This window comes from Panicum virgatum, chromosome 9N (genome assembly GCF_016808335.1).
Source record: "Panicum virgatum strain AP13 chromosome 9N, P.virgatum_v5, whole genome shotgun sequence".
NCBI classification, from domain to species: domain Eukaryota; kingdom Viridiplantae; phylum Streptophyta; class Magnoliopsida; order Poales; family Poaceae; genus Panicum; species Panicum virgatum.
This window is the reverse complement of record NC_053153.1, coordinates 38,652,992-38,668,780: the sequence shown is the minus strand read 5'-3', so window position 1 is coordinate 38,668,780 and position 15,789 is coordinate 38,652,992. Positions and strand designations below refer to the sequence as shown.

The 15,789-nt window shown below is 46.6% G+C and overlaps 1 non-coding gene across 1 annotated transcript; it reads left to right on the top strand.

The window, feature by feature from the left end:
• The first annotated feature begins 3,597 nt into the window (after nucleotides 1-3,597).
• On the top strand, nucleotides 3,598-3,704 carry LOC120693683. Its single transcript, XR_005683139.1, has one exon. It is a non-coding gene; the product is annotated as a small nucleolar RNA R71 (small nucleolar RNA).
• The last annotated feature ends 12,085 nt before the right edge of the window (nucleotides 3,705-15,789 follow it).

Sequence of the window (15,789 nt, the reverse complement as noted above, 5' to 3'; positions counted from 1 at the left end):
CAGTTCACTTCTCGGTTCTGGGAGCAGCTTCATGATTCGCTGGATACGAAGCTGCGTTTCAGTACGGCTTATCACCCTCAGACAGATGGGCAGACAGAGAGAACCAACCAAGTGTTGGAGGATATGCTGAGAGCTTGTGCCATTCAGTACGGTACTAGTTGGGATAAGTGCCTGTCTTATGCTGAGTTCTCATATAACAACAGCTATCAGGCCAGTCTGAAGAAGTCCCCCTTTGAGGCATTATATGGCAGAAAGTGCAGGACTCCTCTCTATTGGGATCAGATTGGTGAGAAGCAGCTCTTTGGCCCTGAGATCATAGATGATGCAGAGCAGATGGTTCAGGTTGTGCGAGAGAATCTGAGGATTGCACAGAGTAGGCAGAAGAGCTATGTAGATGGCAAACAGAGAGACCTGTCTTTCAGTGTTGGTGATCATGTATACCTGAAGGTGTCTCCGATGAGAGGAATCCGCAGGTTTAATGTCAAGGGGAAGCTCGCACCTCGGTATGTTGGTCCATTCAAGGTGCTAGAGAGGAAAGGCGAAGTTGCTTATCGCCTAGAGTTGCCCACCAGCCTCTCAGGAGTTCATGATGTCTTCCATATATCTCAGCTGAAGAGGTGTCTGCGAGTACCCGAGGAGCAGGCACCACTGGATGGGGTGGATGTGCAGGAAGATCTGACTTATACTGAGCATCCGGTGAAGATTCTGGAGACATCAGAGAGGGTTACTCGGAACAAGCGCATCAAGATGTGCAGAGTTCAGTGGAGTCACCACAGTGAAGCTGAGGCTACTTGGGAGTGAGAAGATGAGTTGAAGAAGACATATCCAGATCTCTTTGCTAGCCAGCCCAGCTAAATCTCGGGGACGAGATTTCTTTAAGGGGGTAGGGTCTGTAACACCCTAATTTAAATTTCAACTTTTAATAATAAATTTATTGGGCTTTATTTAATTTGCTATGAAAACACCCGAACGTGGTGGACTACAAAGGACGGACAGGACTATCACCACCTACCACCTACCACTGCGGTAGCGTGGGGTGGAACACAACCCTATGTAACTAACCAAGTCTAGGGACCATGCCTAACACTATCGAGTTACGTACTCCTGCCTACCGGCAAGACAGAAAGCACTATCAAATAAGTAGAACTTGCTACTTACGTAGACTAGGGATCCCGGATATCAAAGATAGAAAGTAAGCAAGTAACTGAAGTAAAGAGGAAGACTAGCGAGATACCGACGAGAGATGAGGAACTTCGCTCCGAAGATGCTTCATTCCTCTTAGGTGGCTTACAAAAGTGGAGTAAGTCCAAGGGAACTCGGCACCGCTCCTTTACTTTGGCTTTCGCCAAGACTCTCACCTCACACTCTCCCTATTCTACTAAGAGGGACTACATCTTGCTTGAGCTCTTCTCTTCTCCAAAATGGTGTGTCTTGAATGAGGGGTGGAGGCACCCTTTTATAGTGCTTCCAAGGCGGTTATCACGAGGTCGCCTACACTTCACGCAAGGAGGTCAGTGTCGTAACTTCCATGCGAAGGCTAGACACATGGCGTGATAAAGTCAGGCCGACCGGCCTAGGAGTCACGCCATCTATCCACCGCCTTCGATTCGAAGCTCCTGATGCTCCCTGGAGGTCGGTGCAAAAGGCCGTTCGTCAAACCGACGTAGTTTGGGCCGAGCGGCCTAAACTTAGGCCGGGCGGCCTGGCTCTGGAAGCCTTTCGGCCCTCCATTGCACCGACATGCTCCTCAATGGCTGGAGACCACTCCTGGATGGGTAGTTATCTTGTGCTCCGATCATGGCACAGAATTCCTCCGTTTTGCCTAAGGGTTCAAGCCTTCCGATTCCAACTCGTGCATTTTGGGAAACTACCCATTGGAATGGCTTGATTTCTCCCTCTGGATGATACTGGTAAAATCTCATGCCAAGATTCCACAGAAAGTATGCCTGTCGGCCGGATTCGGGCCTTCCGGTCCAAATAGTGTCCGTTTTGGGTCAACTTTGGATATGTTGTTCCTGAGATCAAATATGCACCAAAACTTCTGAGACTCATTAGATATAATGGTTATGGCTTGGTTATGACCTATGTTTCATGAAATCAGGCAGAGCATTGGCGGCGAAAATCATCGATATCAACTTCCAACAGGGGTGTCTTGGTGTCGACTTCCATGTTGAGGACGACGAAATCAACGGGAATAAAGAAGTTCCGGATTTTAACCGAAATGTTCACTGCAATTCCCGTGGGGTAACGGACTATTTGGTCCGCTAGCTGCAAGCACATGGCAGTAGGGGCAAGCTCATGATAATTTAGTATATCATAAACTACCTTAGGTATGACGCTGACACTTGCTCCCAGATCACAAAGAGCGTTTGAGAAATGTTGACTCCTGATTGAACATGTGATTGGGGGACATCCTGGATCTTTCTTCTTCTCCAAGAGAGGATCAAGTATAGCTGCGCTACACACCTCTGTGAGTTGCACGACCTCGGTGGTGGGCAGGCTTCTCTTGTTACCAAGTATATATCTTTGATATACTTGGCATAGGTTGGGACCTGCATAGAGTCAAGAAGCGGTATATTGACATACAAGTTTGTTATTACCTCGACGAACTTGCTGAATTGCTCGTCGGTCACCGGCTTCCTTATCCATTCCGGAAATGGTAAGGAAGTAGTGTCATGAAACTCCCGTGAAGTTCTAGGGGGTTCCACAGTTTTCTCCTGGGCAGCAGTTGTGTTGGACTCTTCTACCTCCTCCTGATCTTCGTCTGTAGCAGAGGTATTGCTGGCGGGTATGGCTTTCCGCTGAGATCCTACATCTTTAGGGTATGGTGGTTCTTGCGTGGACTTACCTGTCCGCGTAGTCACCGCACTAACACTTTCCTTGGGAGGAACTTCCGGTTGCCTAGGAAGCTTTCCCGAGTTATTGTTAGGACAAGATGAGGCAAGTTGAGCAACCTGAGTTTCTATCATTTTATTGAAGCTCAACTGGTTTTTAATAACTGAATTTATGCCCTCTAGTTGCCCAGCCAAAGATTCCAAAATTTTGTCATTAGTAAGGAATTTCTTACTAATGTTATCATTAATTTGTTTCTGGCCATAAACTAGGTCCTTTAAAGTAGGCTGAAAATTGTTATTAAAGTTCATACCTTGCTGCTGGCCGAAGGGGAGGTTGGGTTTGGAATTCCAACCCTGCTGAGGACGGAAGCCAAGAGTTGTTGGAGTTGTTCGCTCCAATGAAGTGAGCTCCTCCTGAGTGATCGGGCAAGAATTGCCCGTGTGTCCAGTTTCTCCACAAGTTTCACATGTCATGCGACCATCCATAACTTGGTTGGCCTCCTGGTGCGGAGACTCCAGTCTCTTCATGAGAAGGTCCATCTTGGCAGCAAGCATATCAATGTTGTTGATATGATGGATTCCCTTGCGGGGCTGTTGCTGCCTTTCACCTTTCCAACTCTGGTTGGAGGCAATCTTCTCTTCCAGCGCTTTCGCTGTAGCAATGCTGAGCGAAAGGAAGGAACCACCTAATGCTGCATCGATGTGGTTCTGAGCTGGTGTGTTCAGGCCATTGAAGAAACTCTGAATAATCATCCATTCCTCCATGCCGTGATGGGGGCATGCTGAGATGTATTCCTGGAATCTCTCCCAAGCTTCAGGAATGGCTTCATATGGGAGCTGTTGAAATCCAGAGATCTTACCTCGAAGGGCATTGGCCTTACCCACTGGGAAATATTTCGTCAGGAATGCATTGGAGCAAGCTTCCCATGTGGTGAAGTCTGCTTTGTTGGTGTAAAACCACATCTTCGCCTTGCCTAGCAAGGAGAACGGGAACAGTCGAAGACAAACCTTATCCGTCGTGGTACATCTGGGGTTGATGGTACAGCTCACTTCAAAGAAGTTTTGAAGGTGAGCGTTGGCATCCTCTGATGCCTTGCCATAGAATGGACTCGCTTGAACCATGTTCACCAGTCCCGACTTGAGCTCAATGCCATCATTGTCTTGGTCATTCTTCAGTCCAATAGGGATGTGGCTGTTGGACGGGGCCGAGTACTGTCTGAGAGTCATGGCCATGGGTGGTGCTGAGACTGACAAACGAGGATTCCAAGTGGGTTTCTTCTTGGGTGGGACGACGCGGCGTCTCACAATTCGCCCAATTTTCTGAGGATTCGGATCGAAGTTGGATGGTAGATTGTTGACGGTCCTTAAGTGCAAAATATATGCCGTCAACTCCTGCATAAAGACATGAAGAATGAACATCAACAGTAGTGGTAGGAGTTATTACTATCGAATTCCACGAGTTTTGGTGATTCTTGTTTTGCAGGCACACAAGTCAAGAATAACATGAAAACATTGCAGCCTACGTTACACATCCAAAAGAGGCCCATTTGACATAGAAAACTGACGTACAAAGCCCCGGCACCAACATACACAAGTTGGGGGCCCACCTGGCAGTGTCCAGGACGAAAGGCGACGCGAGGGGCGGCACTCATGGGACGGCCGAACCACAGGGTCGGCCGGCCCCATGTCGGCGCCATCCGGCCTCATCTTTGGCGGGAAACTCAATCTGATCCACTCCAAGGTGATGCACTATGTTCCCATATTTGTTTCCCACGGGAACGACCTATCCAAGCTAAAAAAGGAGGTGGGGAGACCCTCTCATGAACACACACCACAAGGAGCAACACCACCATTCCAAGATGTAGTAGTGTAGTACTAGTTGGAGTTGGGAGTTAGGGAGAGTAGTGCAAGGTTTCGGAGGAGCCCTCGGCGGTCTGGCAAATCTTGTCTCGGCCCCTTTGTAAGACTCAGGTGCTTTATCTTATTCTTCTCTATTTACTGAAATGTCTTCATGGTTATCTATTTCTTACCTTAGTATGTTAATTAAGCATGGTTAAGTGTAGTGTTTATATTTTGGCACGAGATCTCCGTTCGACCGAATGCTCTGGTTGTCAATTGTGGCTAGAGTAGTAATTGATAGTGTAGACGTGGTGTTTCTACTTTTGGTTATCTGAGGTTGCGCCCAACCCCACGGATAGTTGTGGTAGCCCCGAAGGTGACAGCTCCGACCAGGCCTTTGTATTCCACCACGTTCGGGTTGGTGTTTTCGTAGGGCTGTTGGTGGCCTGACCCCGATCACCCCTTCCCAGTCTTTTCGAGGATCGGAAAGGTATCGTCGCCCCGATGTGCCAAGGTGTGATCGCTGTGTTTGACCTTTGCTTAGTTAACCCCTTTGGTATGAACCAGAGTAGAACTGTGGTATGGAGAAGTAAATAGGAACCGTGACCTCTCTCGTTGACCTCCTAGCTCTGCTTGTCTGTTCTGCTATCTTATCATGGAGTTCTCCTGTGTGTGTCACTTATACAAAACTCCTATTCCTTCTTACACCCCATAATAATCTAGTCGGTATACTAGCTAGCAGTTACGTGATGGCTATTTATCAACTTCTTTAACCATTGCTTCCCTGAGGATAAATACGATACCCTAGAATACTCTTGGGTGAAAGCTACAGCGGCATCCGTGTGCTTGCGGATTTCTCTGTTTGCGTTAACAAATGCCAACAAGCTTTCTAGCGCCGTTGCCGGGGAAGCAATTGGCGTAAAGATTTTGATATTTACCTTGATATCTGCTAGCCTAGTCAAAACGTGAGATAATGGCCATCAACAGCGTCTTCCATGCGGGCGACCGCGCGGTCGACGTCGGTGTGATGCCGCGCTTGTTGTCGGCCTTGGATCACGTTGCGCGTGTCGTAGTTGGGGCCGACGCGGCCGTGGATCAGCGGCCTTGACGGGAGTGGAGCTGGTGCCAACACAGGGAGCGGCGCCTCGCCCCCGTCGGCTTGTGGTGCTGGCGGGGCGTACTGCACCTCGGAGGGCTCCCGCCTTGGATGGCCCGCGCCGCCAGCCGAGCACGAGGCGGCCTGGTGGCGGTGCAGGGAGGAACTTGCCGCTTGTTGGATAGCGGCGAGTTCCACCAGGTTTCTAACCTGGCGGTGGAGGTCCCTCTGCGTTGGGTCCTGTGGTTCGGGCAGCGTCTGCAGGAGGATCATTCCCGCAGTGATGTTTTGGCTGGCACGGAACTCTTGTGAGAGCCGCATGCGGGCGTCGTTGATGATGTCGCGATTAACCCACGTGCGTGCTGACCGCGGTTCCGGTGGAGTTCCCCTCCTTTGGCTCAGAGTACTGTCGCGAAGGCGAGTTCGTTGGCGGAGGCGTGTGCTCAGGCCGGGGATGAAGTTCCTTAGCATGAGCCTGTGCGTTGGCGAGCGCCTGCGCATGGTGATCATTAGGGTTGTGTGTCGCTTGAGATGCCGCCGCCTGTGGCGGCAGCTCACTGGGAGCGGCAGCCATGGCGCACACAGGACGCGACGCGGACGCTCCCTCCAGGTAGTTGTTTCCTGTGCTGGAGGAATCACTCAAAGGATCCTCGTCGCATAGGAGATCGTGAATGGAGGTGGGATAGCTCCTCGCCATGCCCATGAACTGGGGCGTGGACTAGTGCCCACACATGATCTTGTGCGTCTCCCGGATGTAGGCGCCCGCGGAGTTGTGCAAGCTGAACGTGGGCCGCTCGGAGAATGAGCGTGGCGGCGGCAGCGGAGGTCCGCTGGCGAGCTACCGAGAGACATTGGCCAAGGAATAGAGGACCAGGATGACGTCCTCGGTGGTCGGGTAGGACGCCATCATGAGCGCGATGCGGCAGAGCACCGCGCGGGTAGGCTGTGAGGGCTTGCGCTTCCTGATGCGCCAGCGAATCGATCGCCGGCGCTTTAGTTTGGCAAGCTTGGGAAGAGGAGCGGACTCCTCAGAGGCCGCCGGGGTGGCGTCCTTCTCCCAGAGGTAGAGGGCACCGAGTTGGTCAGTGATGAATTCCAGACTCCCAAATTGGAAGGTCTGGGAAGGCGGGAATGGTGGAGGTGCCCACGATCCGTCGCGGGGGGATCGCAGGGAACTCCAGAGAGCCAAAGCGGATCGTCTCGTCCTGGCTCGCCGCTGGAGGAGCGATTGGAGTGATGGAAACCATCCAATCGCCGAAGCAATGAATGCACAAAGCGCTCCCCATGGACGGCACCAAACTGTCGGCTCGAAAAATGGCCAACTATCAAACTACTCGATTGCTAGTGTGTTGTGCGTTGGATCGAATATGGTCTAGCACACAATGACTCGAGAATTTAGACTGGTTCGGGCCAGAAAATACAAGCCTTCAAGCAGTATGTTCTCTCGATCTTGAATCTCTCAGAGTCGAACCCTCTCCTACGTGGGGGGCTACCCCTTTTATAGTCCAAGGTGGGGCCCCTATTTACATTTATCTATCGAGGTGTCTTGGTTCTGCCCAGGGGTCCTTCATCTTCGTCAGTAAGTGGGCCCCGCTCGATCGGTCGGGAGTGGAGAGGCTTGTGTTAGGTTGGTTTCCTTGGGCGATGGGTTGTCAAGCTGTTGTCCCGTCCCTGGTCAGTCGGCGTGGCTTTGCCACTCGGTTGGTCACTCGGCTGTCATCTCCTTTCCTGTCTGTCCGCACCAGCTCCTCCATCGGTAGCGCTGCCACACATCCTTGCCTCGGTCAGGCGGCGCTGCCCTGTCACAGTCACAGGCGTAATGGAGTGGTGTCCTGCGAAAGCCATCATTACGGTACATGAGATGTAGTTCATTGACACTCTCCCATCTCGCATACGTTACGTCATGCTGGTCACACGGCCCGCACTGTGCTCCTGTCAGGGGATCTTGTGGATTGCGTAGGTGTGGCGTGCGGAGGGAGTGGGCGACGTGTGTAGCGTACGGGCTCTGGCTTGACCGGCACGCCTGTTGTACAGGGTGGCGTTCTTGGAGCGCACGGACCAGATCAGCACTGACCCGGGGTGTGCTAAATCGGGAGGCCTCCATCTGTCCCAGAGGGCCGGCCTCTGGTCGGGTTGGGCGCTGAAGGATGGCAATCGTCCGTACCGGTTTGTGGGTTATGCCAGAGTTAGCCCAATAGAATGTTGGGCCGATTAACGTTTAAGGCGGGCCTGTTAGGGACCCTAGGTTTATACCCCCATCACAAAGAGATAAGGGAGGGGCAGAAATGGAATAAAAAACTGTGACGGCATTCTCAGCGTGTTGGCACGATGTAGGAGGGCAAACAGGGAAAGATTAATTGCGGGATGGCATACTGGCGAAGCCCACTCCTTGTAAAGGCAGAATCCCAATTTTCTCTAGGACAAAGGATCCAGCAAGAAAACAAGAATAAAAGCTCCTTCGTTACAGCTCGAGTTGGGTACAAAGAACCATGTTTCTTGTAGACCTCAATGGCATGGCTCCTGTGGCTGTGCGGCTGCATTGGCCTTGATGCACACACGTGCCTCTTGATCTGGGGTGCCACTGGCGTGCAGGGCGCCCGACGCTGTGACACCTCTGGTGTCAGTTTAACCAAAGCCAGGCAATTAACATAACTTCACACACAAATAAGCTAAGAAAACTTAGATAAGAACCCTATGCCTAGTTCTTGCAAACTTGTGTGCATATGTTTGAGTGCAATGCTTGAAAAATAATATTTGGTATACTTTTAAACTTAACTTGACATGTGTGGTAATAAGATAATAAAATACACCTTTCATAATGATCTATAAACTTTCTATGCAAATCAAATTCAAACCGGAAAACCATCACATGAAATGATTATTGGAACCATTCTTGGATTTGTGAAGAGCTACTAATTCAAACAAATTAAATAAACAAGAGTTCAATTTCTAGAAATAAGAAGTTAAAAATAACTTTCAAACCAATGCACTTATGCATAGGAAAATGAATCTACATATTCACCATGTCATGTTCAACAAAAACCTAGTTGAAGCCTAGGAGTAAAAGTGCCAAAATTCACATGAAATGATAAGTACTTTAAATGGCAGTTTTTGAAATAATTAAATAACTCTCAAACCATTGCTCGAATGAAAAAGTGCATAACACGAAAGTAGTAGATCTCGAAAAACTGAGCAAAAGTGGTATTCAACACTTTTTCATATGAGGCCAAAAAGAGGGAGAAAAATTGAAATTACAGAACTGAGTTTTGGAACTTTGGTCTAATTACGAAATTGCCACTGACCGTTTCTCCTACCTCTCGCCTCCCTGCACCACGCCCACGACGCCGTCCGTACGCCGGCGCCGGCCACCTGGCTGCCCCACGCGTCGCGCCTCCGCCCAAAACCGCTCCAGCGCCCCTGGGTTTGCCCCAAACCAGCTCTCCTGGCGTTCCCCCGAGCTCGACACGCGCCCCCGTTCCTCTCCTGCTCGCCACGATGTTGCCATGGCCGAGCCACACGCCGCGCCTGGCTGCGCCCTCCCCGGCCGCGCCTACCCTAGTAGACCACTTTCCAGCTCGCCCAGACCCGCCTCCCCTCCATCGCGCGCCTATAAAAAGGGCCATCGCCCTCCCTGCTCGCGCGCAGGAAGGCCGCCCATGCCATTGCCGCCGGCAAGCTCGGCTCACCGTGGAACCACACCCTCCGCCCCTCCTCGGCTCCAATAGAGCCCCTGAACGGGTTCCTCTCACCGCCCTGCACCTCACCGGCCAAGCCCCGCCGCCTTTCCCTCGCTGGAGTGGCGCCACCGCCGCCACAACCACCGTCGGCCGCCTGCTCCTGTGGAGCCGCCGCCTCGAGTCTCCCCAGCCCCAACCCAAGGTACCCTCAGGTAGCTCTCGAGCTCCTCTACCTTTTCCCCACCCTAGCCCACGCCGCTGGGGCCGGACATCGCCGGAATCCGGCCGCCCTTACCCCTCCCCTGTTCTGTACTTCCGCCAGGGACCTCGTTTGAGAAGAACCAAAACATCCAGGGACTAATCTGCAAAATGTGCTTAAACTTCAAAACAGCAAACTTCAAAAATGCCTAGAAAATCGTATAAAAATCATAAAAATAAAAACTAAAATGTTCTGGAATCCTTATAACAAGAACTACAACTTTTGTTACATTCACATGTTCATATTTTGCTTTTATTTTAATATGAGAAAAAGAATAAGAAAATCACCTTATGCATGTTCATGAAGTTCTACTCAGCAAATGACCTTGATTTTTGGATATGTTATCAATAATGGAATATTAAGATCACAGTAAAAACATGACACCCAACCAAAATAGGTATCATATTGGAACAATCAAGATTCTCTAATCTATTGCTAGCTTTCTCGATTTAATACTGGAAAATATGCACATGAACTTGCTCTGGAATTTTTACTGAGTATATTTGAAACTTAATCCCTGTTAATCCCTAAATTTCAGATTTATTAGAGTTCATTTGCTATATACCATGATTTATGCTTGTTTAATCAACTTAATTCTTCATATATAGTTATTATGCTCAGAAAAATCTATATTTATTTATGAAGTCTCTTCTTAGCTCTGTGTTCCTGTCTAAAATTTTTGAGCTGCAGTTACTGAGTTTTACTTTGGTGAATAATCATGCTTAGTATCTTAGGGCTAGATTTACTATTTGTGTTCTGAGTAATCTACACCATAGCTGATCTTGATTTTTGGACATGATCTTGTTGAGAGTATGTTCTATCAGTAATAAAAATTTCATAAGCAATACTGGTTAAATGCACCTTGAGAAATTTATGCAAACTTATGCAAAGTTAACTGAATAACTAATTTACCATAGTGAGTTAAATCTTGAAAAATTTTCGTGAGTATGTCTAACTCATGACTAGTCTCTGGTAAAAATTTGAGAGCCATATCTCTAGTAAAATCTCTGTAGAATTAATCTTAGTTAAAAGCTTGCTATTTTTGTTCTTTTTATCACCTCAGTTATATAGGTGAATAAAATCTGGAAAAATTTCAGTGCTGAGTAGATGCTATGAAGTTGCTCTCATAAAATTTGTAGCACCAGAACCCATATTAAACGTTCTGTACAAAAAGATGAAGTAACTAGAGTGATCTACTTGCATGAATAGTTATAGTTTTTGCTTTGTGGTTAAATGCTGAAATCTATACCATAAGTACTTAATTTGAGTCTAGGTTACTTTAGTGTTCCCTCACTAGCTCATTAGTAAATTTGGGTTGTTACGAAATAATGAAAGCATGGTATGTGTTGAATTTAAAAATAGAAACCAAAACCCCACTCATTCATGAAGAAACGTAGTTATGTTTACTACTCTATAAATGACTGCCCATGAAATAAACTGTTGAAGTCATCACTAAAGTAACTTTTGTTGGACTACAACTTTATCGTGAAGGAAAGAAATTGTTATCCATGAATAACTCATAATCTTGCATTGCATATAGAAACGGTTAATCTCGCGGACGGTGACTACGAATTGGTGCCCGCGGAGTCTCATGCGGAGCAGGAGGTTAATCTAAACTGTACTAACTTGTCTCAAGACCTGGGCCAAGCCCCAGAGGCTTTTCTGCCTGACAGTGCCTAAGAAGGCAAGCCCCGGAGCATAATCCCACTATTTTTCCGATTTATCATTCTGCTATCTATTTATTAATGTATGGTAATAGTTGGTTTTCTGCATTTAAGTTTTCTAGGCGTTGATCGAAAACCCTAGATGCATGATCCATAGGAACCTATGTTTGATACCGGATCTTTTTATCGACTAGTTGCCATGCTAAATAGGTACGGTAGAAGTCGAGTGGTTTCCTGCCTCTCGCGAGCAAATAGGAATTGTACTGACTTTAATTCCTGTTGAAATGTAAGGACAACGGGCGGGGTTGTGTAGTTGTGATACCCCGCTGGTTTAGTCAAAAATGGCTAAGGTCGCGGTGTGTAGCTCATTTCGTTAAGCGTTTGAAAGTACTAGCCACATACCGAGAAATATGGTAATCGGTAAGCTTAAGTACCTGATTGGACCGGCGAGTGGAACGATCTCGCACCCTCCTGGTAGAAGTAGGGTTTATTTTTATGTCGCGACATACGGGTGCAGAGTGGTCGGACTCTGTAGTCGGGGAGGGTGTTCCGGATCCACAGACTGGAAAGAAAGGGGAAAAGTAGCGTGGGCGGGAGCGAAGTCGATCCCCATGCGTGTGGTCTAGGTTCCCCTGGCCAGGTTGAAATTTCGATTTGGAATCGTCCGCCTCTCACGGCATGAGATTGCTTAATGATTTCGGTCACATAGAGTAACAAGTGGAACCTAATGATGATACTACTGCTGGTTGATTAAATGGTTGTTCTACCTTGTTTGTGTAGAGTTAGATGCAAACTTAGAATGGTTAATTCCACTGGAATATGGCTAAATAAAATATGAAAATAAGGATCAACATTTAGTGGCGTTTTTGGCAAAACAAACCCCACCAACCAAAAGCCTTACATGTCTAGTTAACAGACTATGTTATATCCGGTGACGGGTCAGTCTTGCTGAGTATTAGTATACTCAGCCTTGCTTGTGGCATTGTTTTCAGGTACTAACTTTGAGGACCTGTTTGCAAGTCTTACTTGGCCGTGTACCTTGCCTCCGGGTTGGTCTGTTGAGTGGGATGGCCCTTCAGCTGGTGCTAATCACCACCCCGCTGAGTGACGCATTTGTACGGGCTTTATCGATGCGTCACGTTATTTCGCTAGTTATCTTTTAATGCTTCTGCTGAACAATGAGACTTGAATAATTGAGTAGATGGAACTCTGTAGTACTTCACTACTCGGAACATGGTTTGTAATAAATTTCTTTTCCGCTGCGATCACTCTGAGATGTATGAGATGTTCTGTGTTGTAATCTCTGGGCTCACCTTCGTGTGAGTGTTGTCTGCTGATCCTGGAAGAGCGTGGCTTTTATCGAGGCTTCACTCGAGGAACAACCGGTGAGTGCCAATTTGGGTCAGAGTTGCTTAGCAACAAAGATCAATGCACCCGGGCCCAGTAGTTTTGGGTGGTTCCACCACAGCTGGTATCAGAGCTCGCAGACTGCCTACCAGAGATGGCAACCTCGGTTTTCAAAACAACAATTTAAAACTTGACTTCAAACTACTAAGTTTTGAAAGAGTTTAGGATCTCCAAGGACAAGTCTAGGACGTAAAGCCCTAGGGAATCTTATGGGTATAATTAGGTGGCTTATTTTGTATGGCTAACTTCCAGCACATTACCTTTCAGTATTTAAATTCTGAAATTTAAATTCTGCAACTACATCATCGCCACGAAGGTATGCTTACTCAGTCAGCTGAGGGAGTCAGACCTTCCCGTTGGTGATGCGAGCCGAACGCTGGAGCTCAAGCAGTGGCCTACTTGAGCTACTGCCCATATACCAACTTCGGTTGATTATATGGGGAGTAATGGTTCGAAATTGGAATTCAATTCCCCGTCAAAGACGGTACTCAGTCAATACGTTGTTTCGATAACGTATGCTTAACGTTGTCCATACGGCGGTAATTATATGGATGCCGGTTCTATAGTGATCGGTAATGTATGGGAACACTTTCGTGAGTGCTGGCACAAAAGGTTCATTTTATATACTGTCAATCTTCTGCAGGTACGCTAACTCGAAATCGAATCCTAGGCCAGATATCTATATCGAGTAGCTATATAGCGAGAGACGTATTATGTATGCCACCGAAGCTAACCACGTAAGACCAAGGTTACTTGGCAATTCTTTTCCTTGGTGAGGACGGATAGGTTCTGCATTCATCCCTAAACCTTTAGCAAAGAAATGTTTAAAATAAATCCCAATCAAAAAGGTTACAAATCCATCATTAAGGATCATCTAGGTAATCTGTAAAAATCTGAAATTCTGGATTCCTCGAATTTTGAAAATATGAAGATTATCTCAAAATGAGTTTGGTCTGTAAGGTGAAATGTAGCTATGCAAAATTCCAAGCTGCTGTAAAAATATGAGAATTTTTGAAGCTTCCCACCTTAGTGTTTTTAAATTTATAGTAATCCTCTGCAAATCTGTTAACTCAGAGCGGTCTGTCCAAATGAAATTTTTCGACCACCTTAAGATGCTTATCTGAAAAATTGTTCAACATGAAAGACGTAGGTAACTTGATGAAGAACTCACTGTAAAATTTTGATTTATCTTTGTCTAGTGGTTTGGTATATATGGTCAAATTACTCTTTCTCTGGACAATCTGTTTGCTGGTTTCACATCACTTCCAAACCTTGAGCATATCACCTTGTTAGGTTCTGAACTGGCCTTAGTGTTGACTAGATGAAATGTTCCTAACTACCTTGGTCATCTTCTGTAAAAGTTTGAGAATTTTATGCCAAGTAGATTGTCCCTGGTGAACAAAACACTAGCCCTCTGGTTGCTGAGTTTTCTGGGTAGACAGCAAGTTGAGAACTTGAGAACATGACCACCTTAAAATCTAATTTCGACCTAGGCTTGGTTAGACAAAATTGTGTACGAAATATTAGGAATGCCCAAGAAATATTTGAATTTTTTTTGGACCTCTAAATCTAGAGTTATGAAACTCTAAAGTTACATCTAGAACAAATGAACCCCGATTGTCCAATTTATATCCCACGGGATATTGCTGAAATTTTCACCCTTGTAGATGACTTTTCTTGGATGTGAGTTGAATAACCAAGTGGTCACAAATTTCACGATCTAGGTTCTCACAAATTTTCAAATCCATGAAGCTAGTATACTCCGAGCTATAGGCGAAACACTATTGCCGACCTGCTGAAAAAACCGGCCAGAACAAAGAAGCAAAGACTGAATATTTCAACCATCTTAACCATTGTTTTAGCCTTGGGGTTGAATACCAAAGTTGCTCCAAACATCCTAAGCTACATGTCTACAAAATTTCAACTTCATTAGATGTATATAGTCGGAGTTATGCCCTAAATACTAAGACTCTATTCAGAAAACCAGAGGTATAGTAATGGACAATTTCGACCATCTTACTCTTAGAATTAGCCTCTGAGTTGACTACCAAAGCTGTAGCACATGAAATTATCTAATTCCTGTCAAAATTGCAAGGCATTTTGATGAACAGAACGCGAGTTATGAGTTTTCTCGTAACCTGCAGCTTCCTGCACGTTCGGTTAACCATGCCTTTCGAGTTCTACTCATCTGCCCATCTATCCTTTGAATCATACCAATGTTAGGGACCATATTGCTGGTGTTAAGCCTTCCATATTGTTGAAGCGCAATATTCTCCAACCTCAGGATGCCGGTTATCAATAGCTCAACAAAAAGAAGAATGACACAAGGGATGACTGAAATTACTTGGACGAGTTGAAGGAATTCTCATTGCCCTTTTTGCTCAAATGGGTCTTTTGAAAACTAAAAATAGGTGCACAAAAATGCTAGAATATCATGCAAAATCATGACTGCAACATTCATGCAATACTTGTAGCTAAAGTACTACCGATGCATTGTTATTACATTCCCATGATTTAAATCACTTATGCATCTTGGAAGGAATGGTCAATATTATCTGGCTCTTCATCTTCCTTTCTTGCCACGAGCATTAATTGGGTTGCTATGTTTCTACCTTGTCATGGTGTTCGTTACTGACCTATGGTGCCGCGACGGAACCTAGGGCCTCGTGTGTGCTACAACAACATGATTGTGCTACTAGGTGCGCGCTGGTATCTTGGTTTGTGATAGCGACTCCGTGGCAATCTATTTTCTCGCAACCTGAATAATGTGTTGATTTGTTTGAGTTCTATTTTGGTTCAAAAAAAATTAAGAGTACTTGCCTGACCTTCCAGTAGCTAACCTACATTGCAACCTGAGCACCGCATGCCCACATGCATGATCATCCTACCAAATAGATATACCCCATCATGCATGAAAACCATGTGCATCAGAAGTTATACACCAAGGAAAACGCCCATCATTCAATAGTATCATGACAAATGCATCATGCCATGTGCATCATGTCATCAATGC